Source organism: Triturus cristatus, chromosome 7, assembly GCF_964204655.1.
Source record: "Triturus cristatus chromosome 7, aTriCri1.1, whole genome shotgun sequence".
NCBI classification, from domain to species: domain Eukaryota; kingdom Metazoa; phylum Chordata; class Amphibia; order Caudata; family Salamandridae; genus Triturus; species Triturus cristatus.
Genome location: NC_140590.1, coordinates 1494790331 through 1494812555, shown reverse-complemented (window position 1 = coordinate 1494812555; position 22225 = coordinate 1494790331). Strand labels below are relative to the sequence as shown.

Sequence of the window (22225 nt, the reverse complement as noted above, 5' to 3'; positions counted from 1 at the left end):
CTTCAGTAGTCACTGTTCCTGAAACTGGAGTGTACCTTACCATGCATATATTTGTGAACAGAATTGTTTATATCGCACAAGTTTAAAAAAGACATATAAGAAATAAAGCGAAGATAGATTAACCTATTGCAAATCTTGTGCATCCTTGAAGAGAACAAAGGGGCTTATTTATGAGCCCTTGCGACACTTTTGCGCCGCCGGTGCGTCACTTTTTGTGACGCACCGGCGGCGTAAAAACCGCACCTTGATGCATCATATTTATAAAGTTATGCATCTAGGTAGATGCGTCACTTTGAACACCCCTTCGCCACATTATACCTGCGCCAGGTAAAATGTATGCACGGTGGGCGTTCCGACGCAAGTAAGTCTCATAGAAGTGATGCAGTGAAATCTATGGGGCAGATTTACAAACCCCTTGCGTGACTTTTGCGCCACAGTTGTGTCACTTTTGTTGTAAAGCCCTGCGTCACATTATACCTATGTCAGGTATAATGTATGCAGAGTGGGCATTCCCACGCAAAAAGCCATGTAGAACTGATGCAGTGAAATCTAGAAGATTCCACTGCGTCACTCTACGCCTTCACTGTGTCAAAATCCCTATGCCTGCTCAAACCAGGCGTAAGGAATGAAGCAGGGCTTTTTGAATGGGACTCACCCATCTATTGTGGCGCATTGCTGGATTTGCGTCACTTTTATGAGCAACTCCAACAATGTGTCACTTTTGCACCAACAGATGCGTCAGAATTTCTGACGCATCTGTTAATCCTTGCGCCATGGAGCACTATATTCTAAATACAGTGCATCCATAGTGGTGCAAGGACATTTTGCACAGACGCAAGGAAACTGACGCATCTGTGCAGATGCCTCAGTTCCTTGTAAATCTGCAGCTATGAGATTTCACTGAGCCACTTCTAGGACGCAAATACGTCAATATCTTATGCCTGCCTCACAGCAGGCATAAGACTGATGCAGGTACATTTGAAATGCCATTGTGAAATGACCCATTGCTGGAGTTGCGTCACTTTTGTGACACACTCCAGCAATGCGTCATTTTTGCGCCTACAGATACGTCAGAAATACTGACGTATCTGTAACTCCTTGCGACATGATGCGTCATACTGTAAATATTACGCATCCAGCATGTCACAAGGAGGACGCAAAATGTTTATATTTCAATTTTTCTTTAGGAATCCAAAGTATATACAAGAGATCTGTATCTAGATGATCACTGACAAATATGCAAGGATTTAGCAACATTTTCAACGGTACCCCGAGACACAAAGCAACACTGATGATAGCGTAGATCAACTTCAATTTAAAGGGGTAGATTTTCAAAACGTTTGAGCTGGTTTATAATCACAAAAGTGACGCAAACCAGCGCAATTTTTTATTGCTATTTTCTTTCCTTTTTCAAGTTTTGCACTGGAAAGCATTCTTTAAGTATCGCAAATCAGCGCGAAGCACTGCTTTGCGTTACTTTTCGCAGAGGGGGCGGTACATGGGTGGTACATGGGGGTTCCCATGCAACCATCCATGCCCTTTGACGCAAAACCATATTTACATATATTTGTAAACATGGTTTTGCACCAAACGTTAATGGCCCATTAAAAGGAGGCGCTAGCATTAAAAATGTTTTCATTTCTCTATGCTTTTCCGACTTTCCATGCGTGCTACACTGTCCAGCACGTATGCAAAGTGGGTAAAGCTTTGCATCGTATCTTGCATAGTATTTTGTACAGGAAGGGTACCCTTCCTGTACAAAACCTATGCTACACTCATGCACACACCCTAGCACTGCAGCACTAAGGTGTGTGCATGGTGCACAGCAGCTGAAATCAGCTTTGGCGCAAGGGAAAGGGTAGGAGAGAGCCATATCTCTGAAAAAATGGCCCTCTCCTGCTCTCTCCCTGTCACGCAACGTGGCGCGGCCTCGCGGGGGCCTGCGCTGCGTTGCTCAACTTTTTTTGAAAATCTCCCCCTAAATGTTTTGAAGGTTGCAGTGAGTGAAGCGTCTAACCACAGTGCATCACTTAGTGCAAAATACCTGGTACTGCAATGAAGTGGGCATGACAGGGCGGGTAGACCATGGAGCAGGGACACACAAAATGACCAAAGATAAATATAAAATACAAACCAAAACTATGATAAGATTCTAGCTAACATTATTATTTAAATGAAATATCCTGATTTAAAAAAATGCTCCAATTTTTTTTTTCTAAATCAACAGAATCATTTGAAACCAAAGGGAAGTTGGCTCCCTCTTTAGTTTACCTCAGCCCCCGGGGGAGGGCAGTTTTAGCACTGATTAGAGATTTATGATTTATTCGACTCGGTGCGGCCCTATGCAACTTTGGGGAATTGCAAATTGCAAAACCATTCAGGTGGAGAAAAATCACTTTTGCAGAAAAGCCCTTTCTGTCCCTTTATCCTCCTCTCATCTCATTTATCATGAGGAGGTGGGTTTGACCTATATGGAAAATGGATTAGAGCTCGTTCCTTACTCATGTGGTTATTTAATAAGAGAAATGAGGAGGTGGCCCTCACAAGAGATATTGTCTGAGATTGCCTTGCATGCGATAAAGTCCTTACTATAACATGGGCAGCAAATAGGAAGAAAACCTTCCAGGAATTTGGGTTGTCTCTCCCTTTTCTGGAGCCTGACTCCAGTAGTAGTCTAAACAAAAAGCATGTGAAATATTTACTATTCAATCAATCCTAATCCCATAAACTCAATGTGGAAATACTAAATCCCACTGTTGCAGTTTACCTGTGCTTGAGCCTTGACAGACCATTGACTGATTATTTGTTTAGTGCATGTGGGCTTTGGGAACCACGCTTATTGTTTTACTGTAGTGCGAACACCGTTCAGCACCTACTTTATTTTCCACTGGGCTGTCAAACACTTAGGAACTTGTTTATGTACTTGTGGTAGTAGATCTGGGCAAACAAGTTCGCATTTTACCTTTTTATGGGAATTTTACAAAAAATACACCAAACTATTTTTAATCTCTTTTATGAGGTCCCAGAACGTCAGGCGGAGCAGCCCAGCTTTTTATTTTTTATAACAATTGATAGATGACGAGCCTTGTTTTTATGTCGGCACTTTCTTGGGAGCTGCTGTGCAGTCACAAAGCACGGTACACTTTCAGTAATTTAGTAGTTCTTCACCTTGATATGTTTTTCTATATGTATCTGTCCTACTGCATGGCACTATATTTTTTATGTGATTTCATGTAATATTATTTTCAAATTGTACTTAAATGAGCATTTTCTATATTCCATGTTTTTATCTTGTATTGTGTACCTTTATGGTTGCATTCTACACCTGTTATTCTGATTCTAACATCTGAAACCAAAGACAAAGAACAAGTAATCTAAAGGAGAATGTCAGAAAAAAATTAAAAACAGTATATAGGTTAACTGTAAATGTGATATTGGCAAACATGTAAACAACATTTTTAGCTTTACAATGAAATATTTATTTTAGATTTCTATACTCACAATCGGCTAAAAACAAAGAAAACACCCCACCAGCTATATATGTTGTATCAAAAAGGCAACAGACATCTTAGCCACGAAGGATAAGTCTATTGCAGGGAAAGACACAAAGAACCCCGGGCCCTGGAAGATTGTCAACTATTTGTCTGGCTGTTACATGGGCAGAGCCTTGACTCTGGGGAATTTTGTAGAAAGATCTTCAGAGAACAGCCACTCTGACTGTCTCATAGGTGTATAAATCAGAGCAGATACAAAAATATTGCACACACTTACAGTGAGCTCTCTGGTTCAATCCACAAGGAGGCATCAAGAAAAATAGCCCTGCGTGTATCTGGTTAATTATCTGGCAAATCTAATATGAAGATACTAATTAGCAGAAAATGAAAAGTAAGCAAGGCTTACCAAAGCCAAGTCCTTCTCTGATGTTAACCTTCCTGAATATCTTTAACTAAAAGTTTATATTGCACCTTTCCTTCTGTACAATAACAAAGATACCCAAAAAGATTACCATGTTTCCTAGTAAACAAAACACGGCAACCCTTACATGAAGCAATATTTGGAAGAATAATAGTACTTTTAAAACATGCACCATCTATTCTTCTAATTATATACCATACACAGGAAAATTAACAACAACAAACAATCATAGCCCTTATGTATGTATTACATTCAGATAGGCATTCTTCAACATACAGAGATTTATTTTTTCAAACATGTTATTTATTTATGTATTCCTATTCACACCATCCTCAGTGAGCGTAGAACACTGACAACGACACGCTGTAAAACAATTCAGGTGCAACAAAGTTACAAAAACTCCAGCCACCCCAAACTTCTGTCCCTCCCTGTTACTGTGGAGTATGTATGAAATCTAGTCCTTTCTTTACAAATAGGAGGTCATGAGTCTCAACTTCCACTACTAATGTTTAGAGCTGTGCTGAATATTTGAAAAATTGTAGTGTTTATAATCTAGTAGGATATAAACAGAGATTTGCCAGGCACTGGCAATAAACCAGTCCCATCCAGTGCATGTTTTTCTTTGCCCCAACGTACAGTAAATATATAACTAAGGTTAGTGAGAAAGCAACACAATTACCCCAGAAAAAATAATTGACCACAAGTTTCAAGCAGTGCAGGAAATATTGTATTCTGTAGTCAGCAGACCAAAAACAAAGGTGTATGTTATGTTAAAATAATTTTATACAGGGCACAGCTACCCAACAAGGGTTTCCCAGCGCTAAACCTGACAGAGGACAAAAGCACTAAAGGAAATCAGAAATGCAATTCAAGATGAATTATTGGTTAAATAACCACATTTTTAAAAGTTTACGAAAATTCATGTATGAAGTTTCATTACGAATTGCAATAGGAAGGGAATTCCACATAGATGCACCAAGGCAGGCAAATGAACGACCTCCCATTCATTTAAGTTTAACACTGGGCACCAAGAATTTACCCTGCGTGGCCGAGCCAAGTAAACGAGGAGGCTGGCAAGGGTGTACAGGAACATGTGTTTTTTATGATCGTGGCGTGTTTTCCCCAAAACTGCTCCAGTTTGAGTTAGTTCCAGGGCTTGCTAGGGAACCCACCCCCTGCCAGAGAGTTTGTGGATTAGCCTCATGTCTGAAGATAATCATAGCAGAGAGTGAACGAGTTGTGTAATCAATCAATAGTATTTACACAGTTCTAACGAGCAGACCGGCTGTGAGAAGTGTAAATGACCACTACTGGGCACACAGTCTGATGAGTAGAATTGCTAATTGAATGCTAAATGACCAAAGTAAAATTAGTGTGTGATTTTGTCCATCTCCCAGTTGGCATCTCCTTTACTCTTTGGGTACTTTGACAGGAAGTTTGAATAAAACTCCAGCACACTACACATGATCTCTCAGGAGCAGGAGTACGACTCGTTTCAAGCAGTGCAGGAAATCTTTCCGCATTCTTTCTAATGTATGGATACGCATAGCATTGCTGAGTAATAATTTTGTTGATGTACAGCTTTATTTTACAATAGGTGGGCGGCAAGGTGCCCTTCGTTAGAAATTCGCATCAGGCTACCACACTCTAGTGGATCACTTTAAATTCACCTCCGTTCGGAAGAAACAATTCCTAATTCTAAAGCAGATAAACTCAAGCTGGTAGTTTCCTGTGCTGGAGTTTCTGAAGCTAACCTTGATGTGCACCCCAAGGCATTCCCCTTCCCTTTCTCAGAGCGCTGCTCTTTGAGTATTCCAGTCACACGTTTATGGAGCATGTTTTCAAACAGATGGCTTTGCTCAAGCTTTGGTGACCTTCATACACTTGTTAAATTAATCATTTGAGTGACACATGCAGGTGAGCTGAGATTCCCCGGAAGGGGCTTAGAACCAATATTAAGGAATGCTTTCAAGACCTTACTATTTCGACCACGTAAGATACTTCTGTCTTGGAAAACTAATTCATTCGTTTTATTGATTTGCCGGTTCCTAAAATACGATTACTTCGTATTTTGTAGGTAGCATCATTTGTTATATTAGTAAGGTAGCTTTCCTTTCGATTTTTACATAATTCTTTCGTACTATGAATTGGCCTGACTAGGATGGAAATTAACTGGGTTTGCATCATAACAATGACACAAACCAGGCGAAAAAAAATGTGCTGGGATTTACTTTGCAATGAAGATGATGATTTGTGTTTGAAAGTTACCTAAGGTAATGCATTGTATCGCTATCCTCTACTTTCCGCTAATTTGCCGCAAAGGGTGGTACGTTGGTGTACCCATGCAACTCCTCATGGTTTTAAATGCAAAGCCATATCTACTAAAAAAAAGGTAGGCACGACTTTGCACCAAAACTTGACACCTCTTCGAGACCGTGACACAACCACGCGTTCCTTAACGACGCGGGCGGAACAAAGCATGCGTCTCAACCACTCCATTCCATTTTCAACTTGCCGTACGGGGGTGCTGGACTTTGGAACAGAATAATTTACTATTTCAACTGAAGTCCCTGCAACAGTAGGGAAAGCGTTGGACTTTAAAGTCCAGATCAGCTTTACCTAACCCATGTTGTTGTAACGACTTGTGTTGTAAATGGAATGCATGATTCAGACGCATTCTTTGTTCCTCTCGCGTTGCAAAGGCAATGCATTGTTCTTTGGTCGTGGTGTTTTGCTGGTTCCCCTTCGAGACAGGTGTAAGGTTTGAGAAAAGTGGGCAGGAAAGTACTATGAAGGAAAGGGACAAGGGTGTTTTTTTTTAAAAAAAAAAGGGGGACAGAGTTTGGGGAACCCCCATGGAAAGCCACAAAACGAAAATCAAACATGAAGAAATAAAGGGGCATATTATCAAGCATGGCGTTAAAAATTATCGCCGGTTTAGCGGCAGAAAACTGCCGCTAAAGCGGAGCTAATGGGCTTGATAACATGCCCTGGAGAATTCCAATAGAAGCCCATGTTCTGGTGTGAACATGGGCTTCTATTGGAATTCTCCAGGGCATATTATCAAGCCCATTATCGCAAATTTAGCGGCAGTTTTCTGCCTCTAAACCGGCGATAATTTTAACACCGTCCTTGATAATATGCCCCAAAGTTTTTTCAGATTGGTTTCTTCAACCTGATGAAAGCCATTGTAAACGAAATTAATTGATGAGAACCATTTTCTACAGTATATTCTTTGTTGTGACGACATGCAACTGGAGAAATTATGATGTTGTTGTTTGTTGTCTTAAAGGAAAAGGTAGTGAAAGATGGCACACAACAAAGGGAGGACTGAGGTTAATATTTTGATGAAGACACTTTCAAATTCTTTTCCACTAGCACATCAGCAATTGGAAGATCTGTCTGGGGAAAAAGCTATTCTTGAATTGGAATCTTTTAAATCCCTCATTCTGGATGAATGAAGGGAAAAGTGTAGAGGTGAACGGCAATTACAAACATATATGATAGGCAGGACATTTATAAGAAGAATTACTGAGCAGAGAACCCCTGGTGTGGTAATCCCTGATTTTGCATCGCTAAAAGAGGGAAGGGTGATTTAGAGGAAGACATCACAGGGGAAAGAAAAAAACTCAGCAAGATATATTCCACACAAACATTATATGTGCAATGTGTGACATAAAGATTAAACCAGAAAGTGTGGACTAAACAATTGTATGCCACATATCTCAGTATGCATATTGATATGTTTTACATTGGAGCCAGAACAAAAAAAGGGGTAAATGGAATAAAAGTAGGAGAACAATGAAATCCAAGAGTGCTTCTGCATCCTGTGCTTTTATGGGATGCCTGAACACGATATTTAAATGTCCAGGCATGGAGAATGCATAGTCAATGTGATTGTCAACGTATTGTTCATGGGAATGGTTTATGGACCTGGCCCTGGATACTGCATAACAAAGATATATAATGGTGAAAAACCTCAGGTTATTCAAAGCTAAACTGATCAATCATCAGTATTTAGTGTTCTCAGGATTTGCCATAACAAATTTATTATAACACATGCAAAGATAATGAAAAGAAAAGTACAACACCTCGATAAAAGTTTTAAAACATTACATGATAAATACAACACTAGACAATTTCAAATCATTTTTTTTCCATTTCTCACTCATGATCCAAGCACTCCAAATATACATAGAAACTGCCCGATAGATCTCTGGAGAGCTAAGGTATCAGTCTCATTAAAAACAATCACATACATCATCAATCTCCTTGGTCTTACTGCATTTGGCAACATAAACCTTCAGTGGAAGAGTCACCAGTGGGATTTTTTTTTATATATGAGCACAGTAATTCAGGGTAGATGTCATCCAAATAAGGTTCAAAGCCAACAATGGATTTGTGCTTTAAGAACCCCTGTAACAGGATCCTACCCTTACTAGACTCATATATCATTTGATTTTTATATTGCCAATAAGCCTCCTTCATCTTAGTTATCATCTCTCCATTGATCACCGTGGGATCCTCACAGTAACTTTTCAAGTTTCAGCAGCTTTAAGGTGCCGCAAACATGGTTCCACCTGGGTATTCAAAGCAGACCAGGACAATGGGCTACCTCCCTTATAGCGCTGAAGTATATCCTCGCCAAACGATTTCTCTGTAGGCATACCCAATAAATTATTGGGGCTAGGGCAAAAATATCAGAAATACGTCTAATGCCCAGATTCCAATAGAGTGATGCTAAGTATATTCCAGCTAAATGATTTCTCTGTAGGAATACCCAATAAATCAAAGGGGCTAGGGCAATAACATAGGAAATAGTTCTAATGGCCAGTTCCAAATATAGTGATGCTAAAAAAGCATACCCCAAACCAACATCAACAATGCCCTCAGAAACTATTCTCAATTTTCTGAAGTATAGAGGAATCTTTTGTAGCTACAAGTTTCAGCTCCATATTTCACAGCTGTAACTGCCTTTATAAACATGTAGCAATAAACTCAATGACTGACCCTATTCTTTGTTTACATCTCATTATTGCAGCTGCTGCCTGCTTTAAAATTGCAGCCGCTTTTTCCCTTTTCTGCTTCCAAGACAGTTTAGTGTCATACCGAATTCCCAGATAGTCAAAATAGTTTAACGGTTCTAAAATCTCACTATTCATGGAAAAAGGGCATCTTAACTCAATCCTTGGTTCCAGTAACATTAATTCAGTCTTAGAAACATTGATAGTTAAGTGTTTCTTAGCACGGTAATTAAGGAAGCCCTTATCAATGTATGCATAGAAAACTCAGCAAAACTGTGCTGTCCACATATAACAACACAAGTATATGTGAGTAATCTAACTTAGGGCAATCTAAATTCATACTATATAGGTAAGGGCCGACATCGTTCAAGAACAGTTAAAAGCAGAGGGGCCAGCACACACCCTTGCTGCACACCAGTAGTTATCAAAAAGATCTCCGTGCATTCTCCTCTAGATCCATAACGCATTTGAGCTGAAGTATCTCCAAGCAGATTCTGAAAGGCTAAGATCAAATACTGGTGCAGACCCTGCTTTTGTACTGCTGGCCAAAGTAAGTCCCTGATCCCTAATCAAAAGTTGATTTAAAACCAGCAAACAAACTGTTCCCATGTTACAGAGCTGGCTCGACAGCCTAGCCTATTGTCATACCAACAGCAACATTTATTCCACCACATTGCCGCTTTTTTCGCGCCCAAAAGACATCTGGGGGCCCTTCAGGGCTTATGCCGGGTCTGCTCGTCAAACTACCGCCTCGCCACTGGACACGGGCATAGTCCCCACCGGGGTGGGATGAGGGGCGTACACAAGAAGATAACCTGAAGCTGACAGTCGATATGCAATTATTAATATTGTTTGTCTTGATTTATATCTATTGCTGACCACTGCTCTTAATCGAGGAGATGACCGGGAGTTCTGCCAGGGGCAAAATTATCACTTTCCCCAGGTTGTTGGACAATCCATTTGGACTGCATCTGTTGATTGTATTATGTTCTCCATATTACCAGACTCTCGCTACACTGCCTTATATATGGTCAATATAAATACACAAGATAGTTGAATGATGTGATATAAGTGTGTATTGATGTTTCTATTGCTAAAATGTACTACAATGATCAATAAAAGAGAGTTTAAAAAAACCCACCAGTAAACGTTATAACCAGTGGGACCTCCCTTTGTTTTGTATATTTAATACATAGAGAGTATAGGCAAATGGTCTGTTCCACTATTCTAATGCCCCTGCTGAAGATTAGTTGATTGTCTCCTAGAATTTTCCCATCTTCAGCCCAGTTGTAAATACGATTGGAAAGCACCCTCCCATAGATCTTGCTTGCATCAACTAATAATGAAATTAGCCGGAAATTGGATGGGACCGTTCTCACACCTATCTTCAATAGTGGAAGAATTTTCACCCCTCAGCTAGATTTTGGTGTTTCTCCAGATCTCAGAACGGAATTGAATACTTTAGTGAGAAGGGGAACCCATAATGAAAGATCAGCCTGATATAAATCTGTGTGTACAAAATCTGGGCCTGGAGCTTTTTTTAGGCTTTTCTTGTAATATGACTTCTTTAACCTCAGATTCAGTGGAATCTCAATCATCCACTCCCAGGGGAGATTGTTTGGACCTAGTTATAACCTATTGGGGATAGTTCCTTTCCCTGGTAGACGCATGAAAAGAAGTAAAATGTAAAACTCATTCCTGCACCACTATACACATAGCCTTCTTGGGTCTGCACTGGTTATTAATCCATGTAATGTGTGACCAAAAGTTCTTAAAATTCTTTTCCCTGGCTGCCTTTATGACCTTGTCCCAGATCTTAAGTTGCATTTCACGCTTCTTTCCCTGGATCAATTCTTTGTATTCCCTTCTTGTTCTAATAAAAGCTAAATCTGCTGCTGCACAGTCATGGCACTTCACAAGGGCATAACAGAACTCCTTCTTTCTCAACCAACATTCATAGTCAAATCAATTGCCTGTATGATTAATAACATTCATATACTCCACACTCTTGGAGGTTGTCATACAGGGTGGAATATCCCCAATGGTTTGATCAAATGGAACTAATACCCTTTCATCAACGGGTTCCTCTTCCCATTCCATTAACGTCTCCTCACCATGAGCCTGAATTGAATTCCTTAAATCCTGTGCAAAAGACATGTATTTTTCAGCATTCCACCTAACGACTTTTCTCAGACCTCCTCCTTTTGATGCTCTTTCGGGAGTATGTACTTCCAGGTTAGGTCTGACGAAAAGTGATACAACAAGTGGGGTATGGTCACTATTTAGGTGGGGTACCACCCGCATATTCCTCACCGCTGGCCAGGATTCAATATTAGCTAGAATTAAATTAATTATAGATGATCATTATTGCCATGGAAGGTCTCAATTGCTTGGTATCAGCAGGTGTGCAGCCATTCAGATGTCTTAGTCCGCAAGACAAGAGCAATGACCTAAGCCATTGCCCTTCACCCTGTGATTTGCTTTCCTTATTATTTCCCAAACTACTTACAGTAAACCCCACGCATTACCTACCTCTAGGAGTGCACTGTCTTCTATATTGTCTATGAATGGAGTGTTCATATCACCACTTATTACAATAGTGTGCTGTGAAAATTCTCTATAGGCCTATCTGGCCTTTAGAATTAGTTCCTAAAGTATATCCAATACGAATTTACCTCTGTCCTTCCTCTCAGGGGGTACATAAACATTCAAAGAAGCCACAACCATTCCCATTAGATGGTTTCCACCCAATTTAATACACGCTATATTACTAGTAACACAAATGAGGAGGATAGGACTCACAAATCTTAAACATTTGGCAGGCACCCATATCCCTCGGTTGCCTGATGAGTGACCCATGCTTTCTCTAACTGCAGGAGCATAATATCTGTTGTATCCCTCAAAGGAGATTTTAGTAATTGCCCATGTCTCCTGAAAACAGGCAATGTATCATTAGTCCAAGGAATGCCAACCACTTATTCGATAAACCATGCACATTCCATCCAAGAATGTTCACTGAGTTGAAATCCCTACCCATTGACCTAGTCAATCATTTTCCACTATGGCTGAATGGTCTGGAGGGTAGTTTTATGCCAAACACTCCCCCTACATTTCCAGTCAGAGATTGCCTTACATGCATTTTTATTGTTTGCTAATACTGCTGGAAGTGACACCTGCATGCTTTTTCCTGGGAGATCGGGTTCACTTTGATTGTTTTTGTTACTCCTACTGGATTTATCATACACTGCCTTCTATCCCTCATTCGTAATGTCTATAAACTGCATAGCATCACTTTTAATAGCTAGTGGTAAAGTGCAAGAAAATGTTGGGAACATATCAGCAGGGGTGATCCCTGACGCTTTTTGGCATCGTAAAACATCTATCCCCATCCTATGCAATCACTCAACATTACCCATAATCAGTCTGACCAGATGAAAAGATCTGAATTATCCTGTGTAAAATAATTGCCGTGGGTCACCTCATGAATCAAGGGAATCACAAAAATCATATCATCAGATGTGAGTAATCGCAGTGGCGGAATAAAATTAAATGTCTAATAAACGGGCTCTATACAGAGAAAACCTAACAGAAACATCAAAAAATATCTTGATAAAATCCAGAACAAGGGTGTCACATTTTGATTGTATATCCATACAGGCTTCATGCCACAAAGCGTTCTTCCAATCTTCATCGCAGTTCACAGATCCAGCCACTGGCTCATTCTCTACACATGGCTAATAAGATTCTGCTATGGATTTGTTAGAAGGCGACCTCAGAGGGGCCCGGAGGGGGCCCTGACGGTCCTGAGACCCACCCTCGAGGTATCGTAGCTGGGCACTGGCGGGAGACTCCTCAGGGGAGAAATCTCGTATCTAGGATCGTACACTCGGCACCACACGACAAAGAGACACCACACCAAGAGTTCTTAAGAATAAATCTTTATCAGATCGGAGTTGTAGGATCTTTATGATCAGCAAGGCAAATATATACAAGTGGAGCGCGGGCTCACAAAGTCTTGGAGGGGGGTTAGGAGGTAGCGGGACAGTCTTTGGGGATATGGATCAGATGCAGGAGCGTACCCGGCGCACAGCTCACAATCCTCGAGCTGGGGGATACGCTTGTCGTCGTGGGGTCCGGCGGGACCAAGAGAGTCTGTGGGAGCCGCAAGTCACTCAGCAGGGCTCAGGTACAAGTTTGGAGGCCTTACGATCTTCAGGGAGCCGCGAGTCACTCAGCAAGGCTCAAGCACGAGTTCGGAGGTCTTACGATCTTCAGGGAGCCGCGAGTCACTCAGCAGGGCTCAAGCACAAGTTCGGAGGTCTTACGATCTTCAGGGAGCCGCGAGTCACTCAGCAGGGCTCAGGTGTTTCCAAGGCGAATCTGCCGGACAGTCCCAGAGCACCCCTTGTTATAGGGCGACTCCTCTTTGATGTCCGGAGTCTGTGCAGGCAGGGGTCTTGTCACCTGGGGGTCGCTTGTTGGGGTTTCCTGCCATTGTCCTTTGATCCTTCCAGGGCCGGGTCGGGAGGAGTCCCAGACACCCAGCAGGCGTGGAGCCAGCCCTCGGGGAGGCCGGCGGGTCGATCGAAACCCACCTTCCCAGGGAAGCGCAGAGGTGTGATGGAAACTGCTCCTCCCTTTCTCATCCCAAGGGGAGCGCGATGTCCTCCAGCCGGAGTGGCGCCTCTAGGCCAGGGTCGCGCTGGGCCGGGCGGCCATCTTGGTGCATGAAGTGGGCACGCGGGCCCGGTGTGGCCGAAAGGAGGAAGGCCACGGACGGGGGAAGTCCAGGTCGGGTGTGTGTGTGTTCTGGTGGGAAGGATCGGCTAGGCCGTGGGCTCGGGGGCTGGAGTGAGGTGCAGGGGTCAGGTCTGGCTATGTTACGAGGGCCGGGTCTAACACGCGTCCCCCCCAGCTGAATGCCGGAGAGAACTACCCATCCTCTTGGGGGTTCTCTTCGCTGAGGCGGAAGAACCGGGAGAGGCCATCGGCGTTGGCGTGATCCGTACCAGGGCGATGTTCCACGGTGAAATCCATCCCCTGGAGGGAGATTGACCACCGCAGTAGCTTGGGGTTTTCTCCTCGCATCTGCATGAGCCATCGCAAGGGGCGATGGTCGGTTTGGACCTTGAAATGGGTGCCGAACAGGTAAGGGCGTAACTTCTTGAGGGCCCAGACTACGGCGAACGCCTCGCGCTCGATGGTGCTCCATCTCTGTTCCCTGGGCAACAGCCTTCGGCTGAGGAAGGCTACGGGCTGGTCTAGGCCTTGGTCATTCACCTGGTAGAGGACTGCCCCGATGCCATGCTCGGAGGCATCAGTTTGTACCACAAACTCTTTGGAGTAGTCGGGGGCCTGGAGGACGGGGGCAGTGCACATGGCCGCTTTCAGGGCATCGAACGCCTCTTGGCAGGCAGGGGACCACTGCACTTTCTTGGGCTGTTTCTTGGACGTGAGTCCCGTGAGGGGACCGACCAGGCTGCCGTAATTCCGGATGAATCTCCGGTAGTAGCCCATGAGGCCCAGAAAGGCTCGGACCTCCGTTTGGGTAGTGGGGGGTTCCCAGGCTAGGATGGCGTCAATTTTGGGCTGTAGAGGGGCGACCTGCCCGCTTCCGACCTGGTGCCCCAGGTAGGTTACCGAACCTTTCCCAATCTGGCACTTGCTGGCCTTCACGGTGAGGCCTGCCTGGTGCAGGGCGGTCAGCACCCTCCGGAGGTGCTGGAGGTGCTCACTCCATTCAGAGCTAAAAACTGCGATATCGTCGAGATATGCAGCACTGAATTTTTCCAGCCCGGCCAGGACTCTATTTACCAGTCGCTGGAAGGTGGCCGGGGCATTTTTCATCCCGAAGGGCATCACGCGAAAGCGATAGTGCCCATCCGGGGTGGAGAAGGCGGACCGCTCCTTGGCTCCTTCTGTGAGCGCAATTTGCCAGTAGCCGCAGGTGAGATCGAAGGTGCTGAGGAACCGAGCAGCCCCGAGCCGGTCAATGAGCTCGTCGGCTCGGGGAATGGGGTGGGCATCGACTCGGGTGACTTCATTGAGTCCCCGGTAGTCCACGCAGAAGCGGAGTTCTGGGGCGACACCGGGGACAGCTGCTTTTGGGACCAGGACCACGGGGCTGGCCCAGGGGCTGTCTGAGGGTTCGATCACTCCTAGGGTCAACATTTTCGAGACAGGGACTCGGTAGGCTCGGTGTCTCACCGGTGGGCTGTCCCTGGTATCCACGTCATGGACACACCAGTTGGTGACCTTGGGGACCAGGGAGAAGAGGTCAGAAAACTGCCCTAGGAGCTGGCGGCAATCCTCACGTTGCTGGGGAGTGAGGGATGGGGAGAGGTTCACTCCCTCTACGGAGCCGTCCTTCTCTTTGGTGCACAGGAGATCAGGGGGAGGATCCGACTCCTCCTCGGACCCGTCATCAGTGGCCAGTAGGAGGCTCAGCTCCGTCCGCACAAAGTGGGGCTTGAGGCGGTTCACGTGGAGGACCCGGAGGGGGTCCCGGGGTGACTGGACGTCCACCAAGTACGTGACCTGGCTCTTCCGCTCAACCACTTTGAAGGGCCCGGTCCATTTATCCTGGAGGGCGCAGGGTTTAACGGGGGCCATGACCCATACCTGCTGGCCCGGCTGAAACTCGACCAGAGTGGCGTTCTGGTCGTACCAGCGCTTCATCTCCTCTTGGCTCGCCTCCAGGTTCGCTTCAGCCATCTCTCGGAACCTCCTAGTCTGGTTTCGGAGGGTCAGGACGTAACGGAACACATCTCGGGGGGGCCTCGGGGCGCCGCCTCCCACCCTTCCTTGACCAGGCTGAGGGGCCCCCTGACGGGGTGACCGTAGAGTAACTCAAAGGGGCTGAACCCCAAGGATTTCTGGGGAACTTCTCGGTAGGCGAATAGGAGGCAGGGGAGCAGGACGTCCCACTTACGCCGGAGGGGCTCTTCCAAGCCTGCGATCATCCCCTTCAGAGTCCGGTTAAACCGCTCTACCAGTCCGTTTCCTTGGGGGTGGTACGGGGTGGTGAATTTATAGGACACCCCGCATTGTTGCCATAAGGACTTCATGTATCGGGAGATAAAGTTGGTACCGCGATCGCTCACGACCTCGCGGGGAAAACCCATGCGGGAGAAGATTCCCATCAACGCCCGGCCCACCACGGGGGCTGTGACGGTGCACAGGGGGATGGCTTCAGGGTATCGGGTGGCATGATCCACCAGGATGAGGATAAAACGGTGCCCTTGGGAGGTTGGGGGGTCCAGAGGCCCCATGATGTCGATCCCGACCCGCTCAAAAGGGGTACTGATGACAGGGAAGGGTTGGAGGGGAGCCTTGCACTTTCCTCCGCTCTTCCCACTGGCCTGGCACGTGGGACAGGACTTGCAGTGGGCTTCTACATCTGCTTTCATTCTGGGCCAGTAGAAGTGAGTCACGAGGCGACTGTAGGTTTTGTCCTGGCCCAAGTGGCCTGCGAGGGCAACGTCGTGGGCCAAGCCCAGGAGGAGGTTTCGGAAGCGTAGGGGGACCACCAGCACCCGGCCGGACCCTAGCTCCACCGTCTTCTGCTCGCTGTACAGAAGGTCATTCTCCCAATACACCCGGTGCGTCCCAGTCTGGTCGCCTGCGGCCTGGGCCTCTGCCTGTTGCCGGGGCCCGACCAGGGAAGGACAGGCAGCCTGCTCTCGGCAGAACTCCTCTCGGGAGGGGCCCCCCTCGTGGTGCCACTGGGCCAATTCGGGCAGATCGCCTAACTCGGTGACCTGGGCGGAGTCGGAAGGCGGGTGTTCGTCACTGGCGACCGACCCTTCTGGTGGGGGGATGTGGGGACCCTCGGCGGGGACCATCCTATCCTCAGTGGTCGGGGCGTCGTCGACTTCCCTCAGGGGGGTCAGTCGGGCCGCCATGGATCGAGTGGTGGCGCACACCCACTCAGGGAGGCCCATCATCCCTAGGTGGGTCTTGCGCTCGACTTGTTTCCAGGGGGAACTTTCCAGGTCGTTCCCCAGGAGACAGTCGACTGGCTGGGAGGTTCTCACTGCGACTTTCAGTTTACCGACCACCCCTCCCCACTCAAAAGGCACCAGGGCTACCTTACATAGGCTTTCCGTGTTGTCGGCGGAAATGACCGGGCAAAAGACGTTGGGGAGGACCTGGTCTTCGTGGACTAAATGACTGAGGACACCGGTGATGATGGCCCCGGTGTCACGGAGGGCTTCTACTTGGTGGCCATTGATCGTTACGAGCTGCCCATATGTCTTCGTGTTGGAGGGCAGGAGGCTTCCAGGGACCCTTTCTCTATCTCCTAAGGATACTAGGCCATGGCTGCGGGTTCCCACTCTTCGGTCTCCTCAACCTTCTCCCCCAGTGCTACATTGGCTATCTGTCTAGCGGGGGGTGCTGCCTGGGTGGTGTGTGGGGCCATGGGGCATTCAGGGTCGTTGCCGTAATGCCCGGGCTTCTGACAACGGAAACAAGTGATGGTCACCCGGTGCCCCCGTCTCAGGGGGGGGCCGGATACAGCTGGTGGGGGTGCCGGGAAAGGCGGAGGTTGGGACTTCGGGGGACTAGACTGGGACTCCCTCTGCCCTCCCTGGTTTCCCCCCCTCTCTGGCGGGGTGGTCCCTGACTGGCTCGGGGGTACTCTCCTACAGGGCCCCGGGAGACCCGGGTGTTGGTCCAGCGATCCGCCTCGAAGGCCAGCTTTCTCGGATCCGTGAGCTTGCTGTCGAGCAGATGCTGGCGCAGTTCCACAAAGCAGTTCGCAACCAGGTGTTCCCACAACATAAGGTCTGTTAGTTCTTCCAGGGTGGTTACCTTGCTGCCCTTGATCCACCCATCGAAGGCGCGGCTGAAGAAATTCACATACTCCACCCAGGTGGTACCCGGGATCTTCCTGCAGTCCCGGAACCGCTGGCGGTACATCTCCGGGGTGAGGCCGTACCTTATGAGGAGGGCCACTTTCATGTGGTCATAGGAGGTCTGCATGGAGGTTGGTAGGTCGAGCAGGGTGTCTCTCCCTTTGCTCAGGAATCGTCCCCACAACCCGGCCCCCCAATCCTTCTGCGGGACCCGATGGGAGGTCATGGCGACCTCGTAGGCCCGGAACCACTGTTGAATGTCATCGTTTTTGTAATATTCTTTGACCACATCCTTGGGGATGTGGACCTTCTGCTCCGCCGGGGAGGCCGCCTCTTGGTTCCCCGGGGGCCGCGCTTCTTCGCTTTTTGCTTTCAGCTCCATTTCCTTCAAGCTGCGTTCATGTTCCAGTTGAAGTCTCCTTCCTTCGTGTTCCCGTTGGAGTTTCTTCTCTTCTAGTTCTCCCTGCACTCGCAGCTGTTCCACCGCTAGCTTTTTCTCGGCTAATTTCAACTCGCCCTCAATTTTGAGTTTGGCTAATTCGAGTTTGTGATGGCGACTTCTTTCTCTGTCTGCGAGTTCCTCCGGGGATAGGCCCCCGTCTGGTACGAAGCCTCGCACCTGGTTGCTGCTGCGTTCTCCTTGGGAGGGTCCGGCTTCGTCGTGGGGCTCCCCTGCTCCTTCTGGGCGGGAGGCTCCAGAATCCACCCAAGCTTTCAGTGCCTTTTGCATATCTTCTTTGGTGTTGAGACCAGTGGTAGCGATTCTGAGTTCCTTACAGAATTGCTTCAGTTCTTTGTGTGTGTACTCTTCCAGCTGTTCCACCTGGAACACGGTACTGGTGTCGTTTTCTGTGAGAACCACGGCGTTTCCTTCTGCCATCTTTGTCGGTAGTGCGTCAGCCGTTCACGGTACGATCTCTAGATTACGGGCCCGAATCCCGTCGCTTGCCACCAATGTTAGAAGGCGACCTCAGAGGGGCCCGGAGGGGGCCCTGACGGTCCTGAGACCCACCCTCGAGGTATCGTAGCCGGGCACTGGCGGGAGACTCCTCAGGGGAGAAATCTCGTATCTAGGATCGTACACTCGGCACCACACGACAAAGAGACACCACACCGAGAGTTCTTAAGAATAAATCTTTATCAGATCGGAGTTGTAGGATCTTTATGATCAGCAAGGCAAATATATACAAGTGGAGCGCGGGCTCACAAAGTCTTGGAGGGGGGTTAGGAGGTAGCGGGACAGTCTTTGGGAATATGGATCAGATGCAGGAGCGTCCTCAAGCTGGGGGATACGCTTGTCGTCGTGGGGTCCGGCGGGACCAAGAGAGTCTGTGGGAGCCGTGAGTCACTCAGCAGGGCTCAGGTTCAAGTTCGGAGGTCTTACGATCTTCAGGGAGCCGCGAGTCACTCAGCAGGGCTCAAGCACAAGTTTGGAGGTCTTACGATCTTCAGGGAGCCGCGAGTCACTCAGCAGGGCTCAGGTGTTTCCAAGGCGAATCTGCTGGACAGTCCCAGAGCACCCCTTGTTATAGGGCGACTCCTCTTTGATGTCCGGAGTCTGTGCAGGCAGGGGTCTTGTCACCTGGGGGTCGCTTGTTGGGGTTTCCTGCCATTGTCCTTTGATCCTTCCAGGGCCGGGTCGGGAGGAGTCTCAGACACCCAGCAGGCATGGAGCCAGCCCTCGGGGAGGCCGGCGGGTCGATCGAAACCCACCTTCCCAGGGAAGCGCAGAGGTGTGATGGAAACTGCTCCTCCCTTTCTCATCCCAAGGGGAGCACGATGTCCTCCAGCCGGAGTGGCGCCTCTAGGCCAGGGTCGCGCTGGGCCGGGCGGCCATCTTGGTGCATGAAGTGGGCACGCGGGCCCGGTGTGGCCGAAAGGAGGAAGGCCACGGACGGGGGAAGTCCGGGTCGGGTGTGTGTGTGTTCTGGTGGGAAGGATCGGCTAGGCCGTGGGCTCGGGGGCTGGTGTGAGGTGCAGGGGTCAGGTCTGGCTATGTTACGAGGGCCGGGTCTAACAGGATTCAACATTCCTGTTGCGTAGGTAGACACCCGATTGGCAGAAGCAGGGGTAGGCAGAACAGTTGGGGATGCAGGGATACAATGAGATGGAATAGAGGAGGGCCACAGCTCCACCAAAGGTCTGGGGCAAAGTTCACCAGGGGTCATCAAACCCATTTTTAATCCCCAATTATTCCTATATTCTCCTTCTTCCTGGGAACAATTAAACTTCCTTCTATGTTGTCTATTTCTGGGAATCTTTCTCTGCTTCATCTTTGTCTTCTTCTTGATGACAGTGTCTTTATTTGGACTTCTTAACAAAGATTTTTTCCCACAAACAAACATAGGAAATAAGTCTGCTGGAGGGACGTACGACAGAGTAGTGGTAGTCGCCATAGATGGGGCTCTCCCCTTGATCCCACATAGCCTGTTCCACTCAGCGCATCAACCTCTTCCTTAAATAAGTGTTTTAAGGAGCAACTACTTCATCCCTCTTCCTTTCCTTCTAACACTTTTATAGGTCCAGTGTGGAGCCTTTCAAGATAATTGCTGCATTACCCTTCGAGATTGGATTTCCAGTCTCTTCCTTCTTCATAAAAGGGTGCGCTATGGCACATGAATCAATGTGCGCTGGCACATCACTTGAGGTTTCGTTTAGAGGTTTGTACTTCTGTGCATTATTTATGGGAATGGTCACTCCATCCGTTTGAGATGCTGCCTCTCTCTTGAGCAAGTAAGCCTGTTGCAGCTTTTCATTTTCTTTACCAGTCAAAAAATATAATATCTCCGACAGGATCAATAAAGCATGATCAGAGCACATTGCAAATTTCTCCAATAGGGCTTGATTAGAAGACACTATCCTTTGCAGGGACAACAAAGATTATGAGATAATAAGACCTACATCAGTACAATAGCATCTGTTAGGTTCTGAATCAATGGAGTATTAGACAGTCCAAAACAGGGGGACAGCTCACTGTCCACATCACCCTTGACCTCCACCTCCTGGGGAATTATTGGGAGGAATATTGAAAATACTAGTGCCCATTGCATGCTTACTAAGAGAAACATTCTTAGTCACAATTGGCATATCAGGGAGGGTATACTCATTCACCAAAAAAGAGATGGTGCAAGTGGCTTTATGGTTGCCAAAGTGTCCCCTGTTTTATCTCCCTCAGGGCACCAAGTTTTCCCTCAAATCAGAGGCACATCTCGGGCGTCACAATTACCTCTCCTATTATCATCACCCTTGCTCAATCTCTGTGTGTTAGTCTGGGATGACAAAAGAGTCAGGATTACTCACCATGCACTCCCTTCTATTCCTCATAGAGGGAGCATTACAAAATACCCAGATCCTTACTAACTGAACTAGTGATGGGCTGCTTATTTGTGAGGTGATTGGTAAATGGGCATGTAACCACTCGGGTTGCATGCATTCAAGCTATAATCCCTTTACTTGCTGGACATACACACTCCACCTGCGATCTTGAGTACAGTAGCCTTTGGTTTGTTAAATACCCTCTGTGAATGCCTAGTGATTGTAACACAGGAGCATTGATTTTATCATCATTCTGGGAGTATAACTCTTATACTATTAATACAACTGTGGCCTCACAGTAAAGGGGGAGGGGTTACAGTATCTTCACAGGGAAACTAGTAAACAGCAATAAACAATATATAACTGGTGGTCAAAGCCAAACAGCAAATGTATGAAAGTGCCCTTTTGTATGGTCACCCCTCACTTTTTGCTCGAATACTGATTGTTATGACTTTGAAATTGCACTGGAGCCTGTTTCCCAGGCCCCAGTGCCAGTGCTCTCTACCTAAATATGATATGTGTGAATTGGTAACCCCAATTTACAAGGACTTTAACCTTCCCCTTATAAGTCCCTAGTTCATGGGACCAGTGGTACTTAGGGCATGGGTGTTAAACGGGTTACCAGCCTGAAGCACTGTTTGTGCCACTCTGAGTAGCCCAAGTAAACTACAGACAGCAGGCCTGCCATTGCAGACTGCATGAGCAGTGCAAACTGCTTATACTCGACTTTGCCATCACCATGTGTGGCAAAGTCAATGCACTGTTTTTTATATATGTGCATGGCATGTCACCACTAAGGAAGGCCTCCTAAGCCCAGAAAGAAGGGTGCATTATATTAAAGGTAAGGACATGTAAGTGCAAGCTTATTTGTCCCTGTAGTGGCCTTTACCATTAAAGGCTACAATAAGTGATAGACAGTTTGTATGTAAGATGGGCAGGCACAGGTGCAAACCAGAGGTTGGCAGCTCCATTATGGCAAACCCTGAATATGTCTTGTTTGGTCTCAAATAACATGCTGTACTACCCCTGACATGATTATCATGTTGAGAACGATGTGGCATGCAACCAGATAGCTACCTGGTAACACTAGCCTTTCTTGTTCTCTGACTGCCA

The 22225-nt window shown here is 46.9% G+C and overlaps 1 long non-coding RNA gene across 1 annotated transcript in view; it reads left to right on the top strand.

The window, feature by feature from the left end:
* The window catches only part of LOC146812248 (uncharacterized), a 402972-nt gene that overhangs the window by 367938 nt on the left and 12809 nt on the right, over positions 1–22225 (top strand). The window lies entirely within an intron of this gene.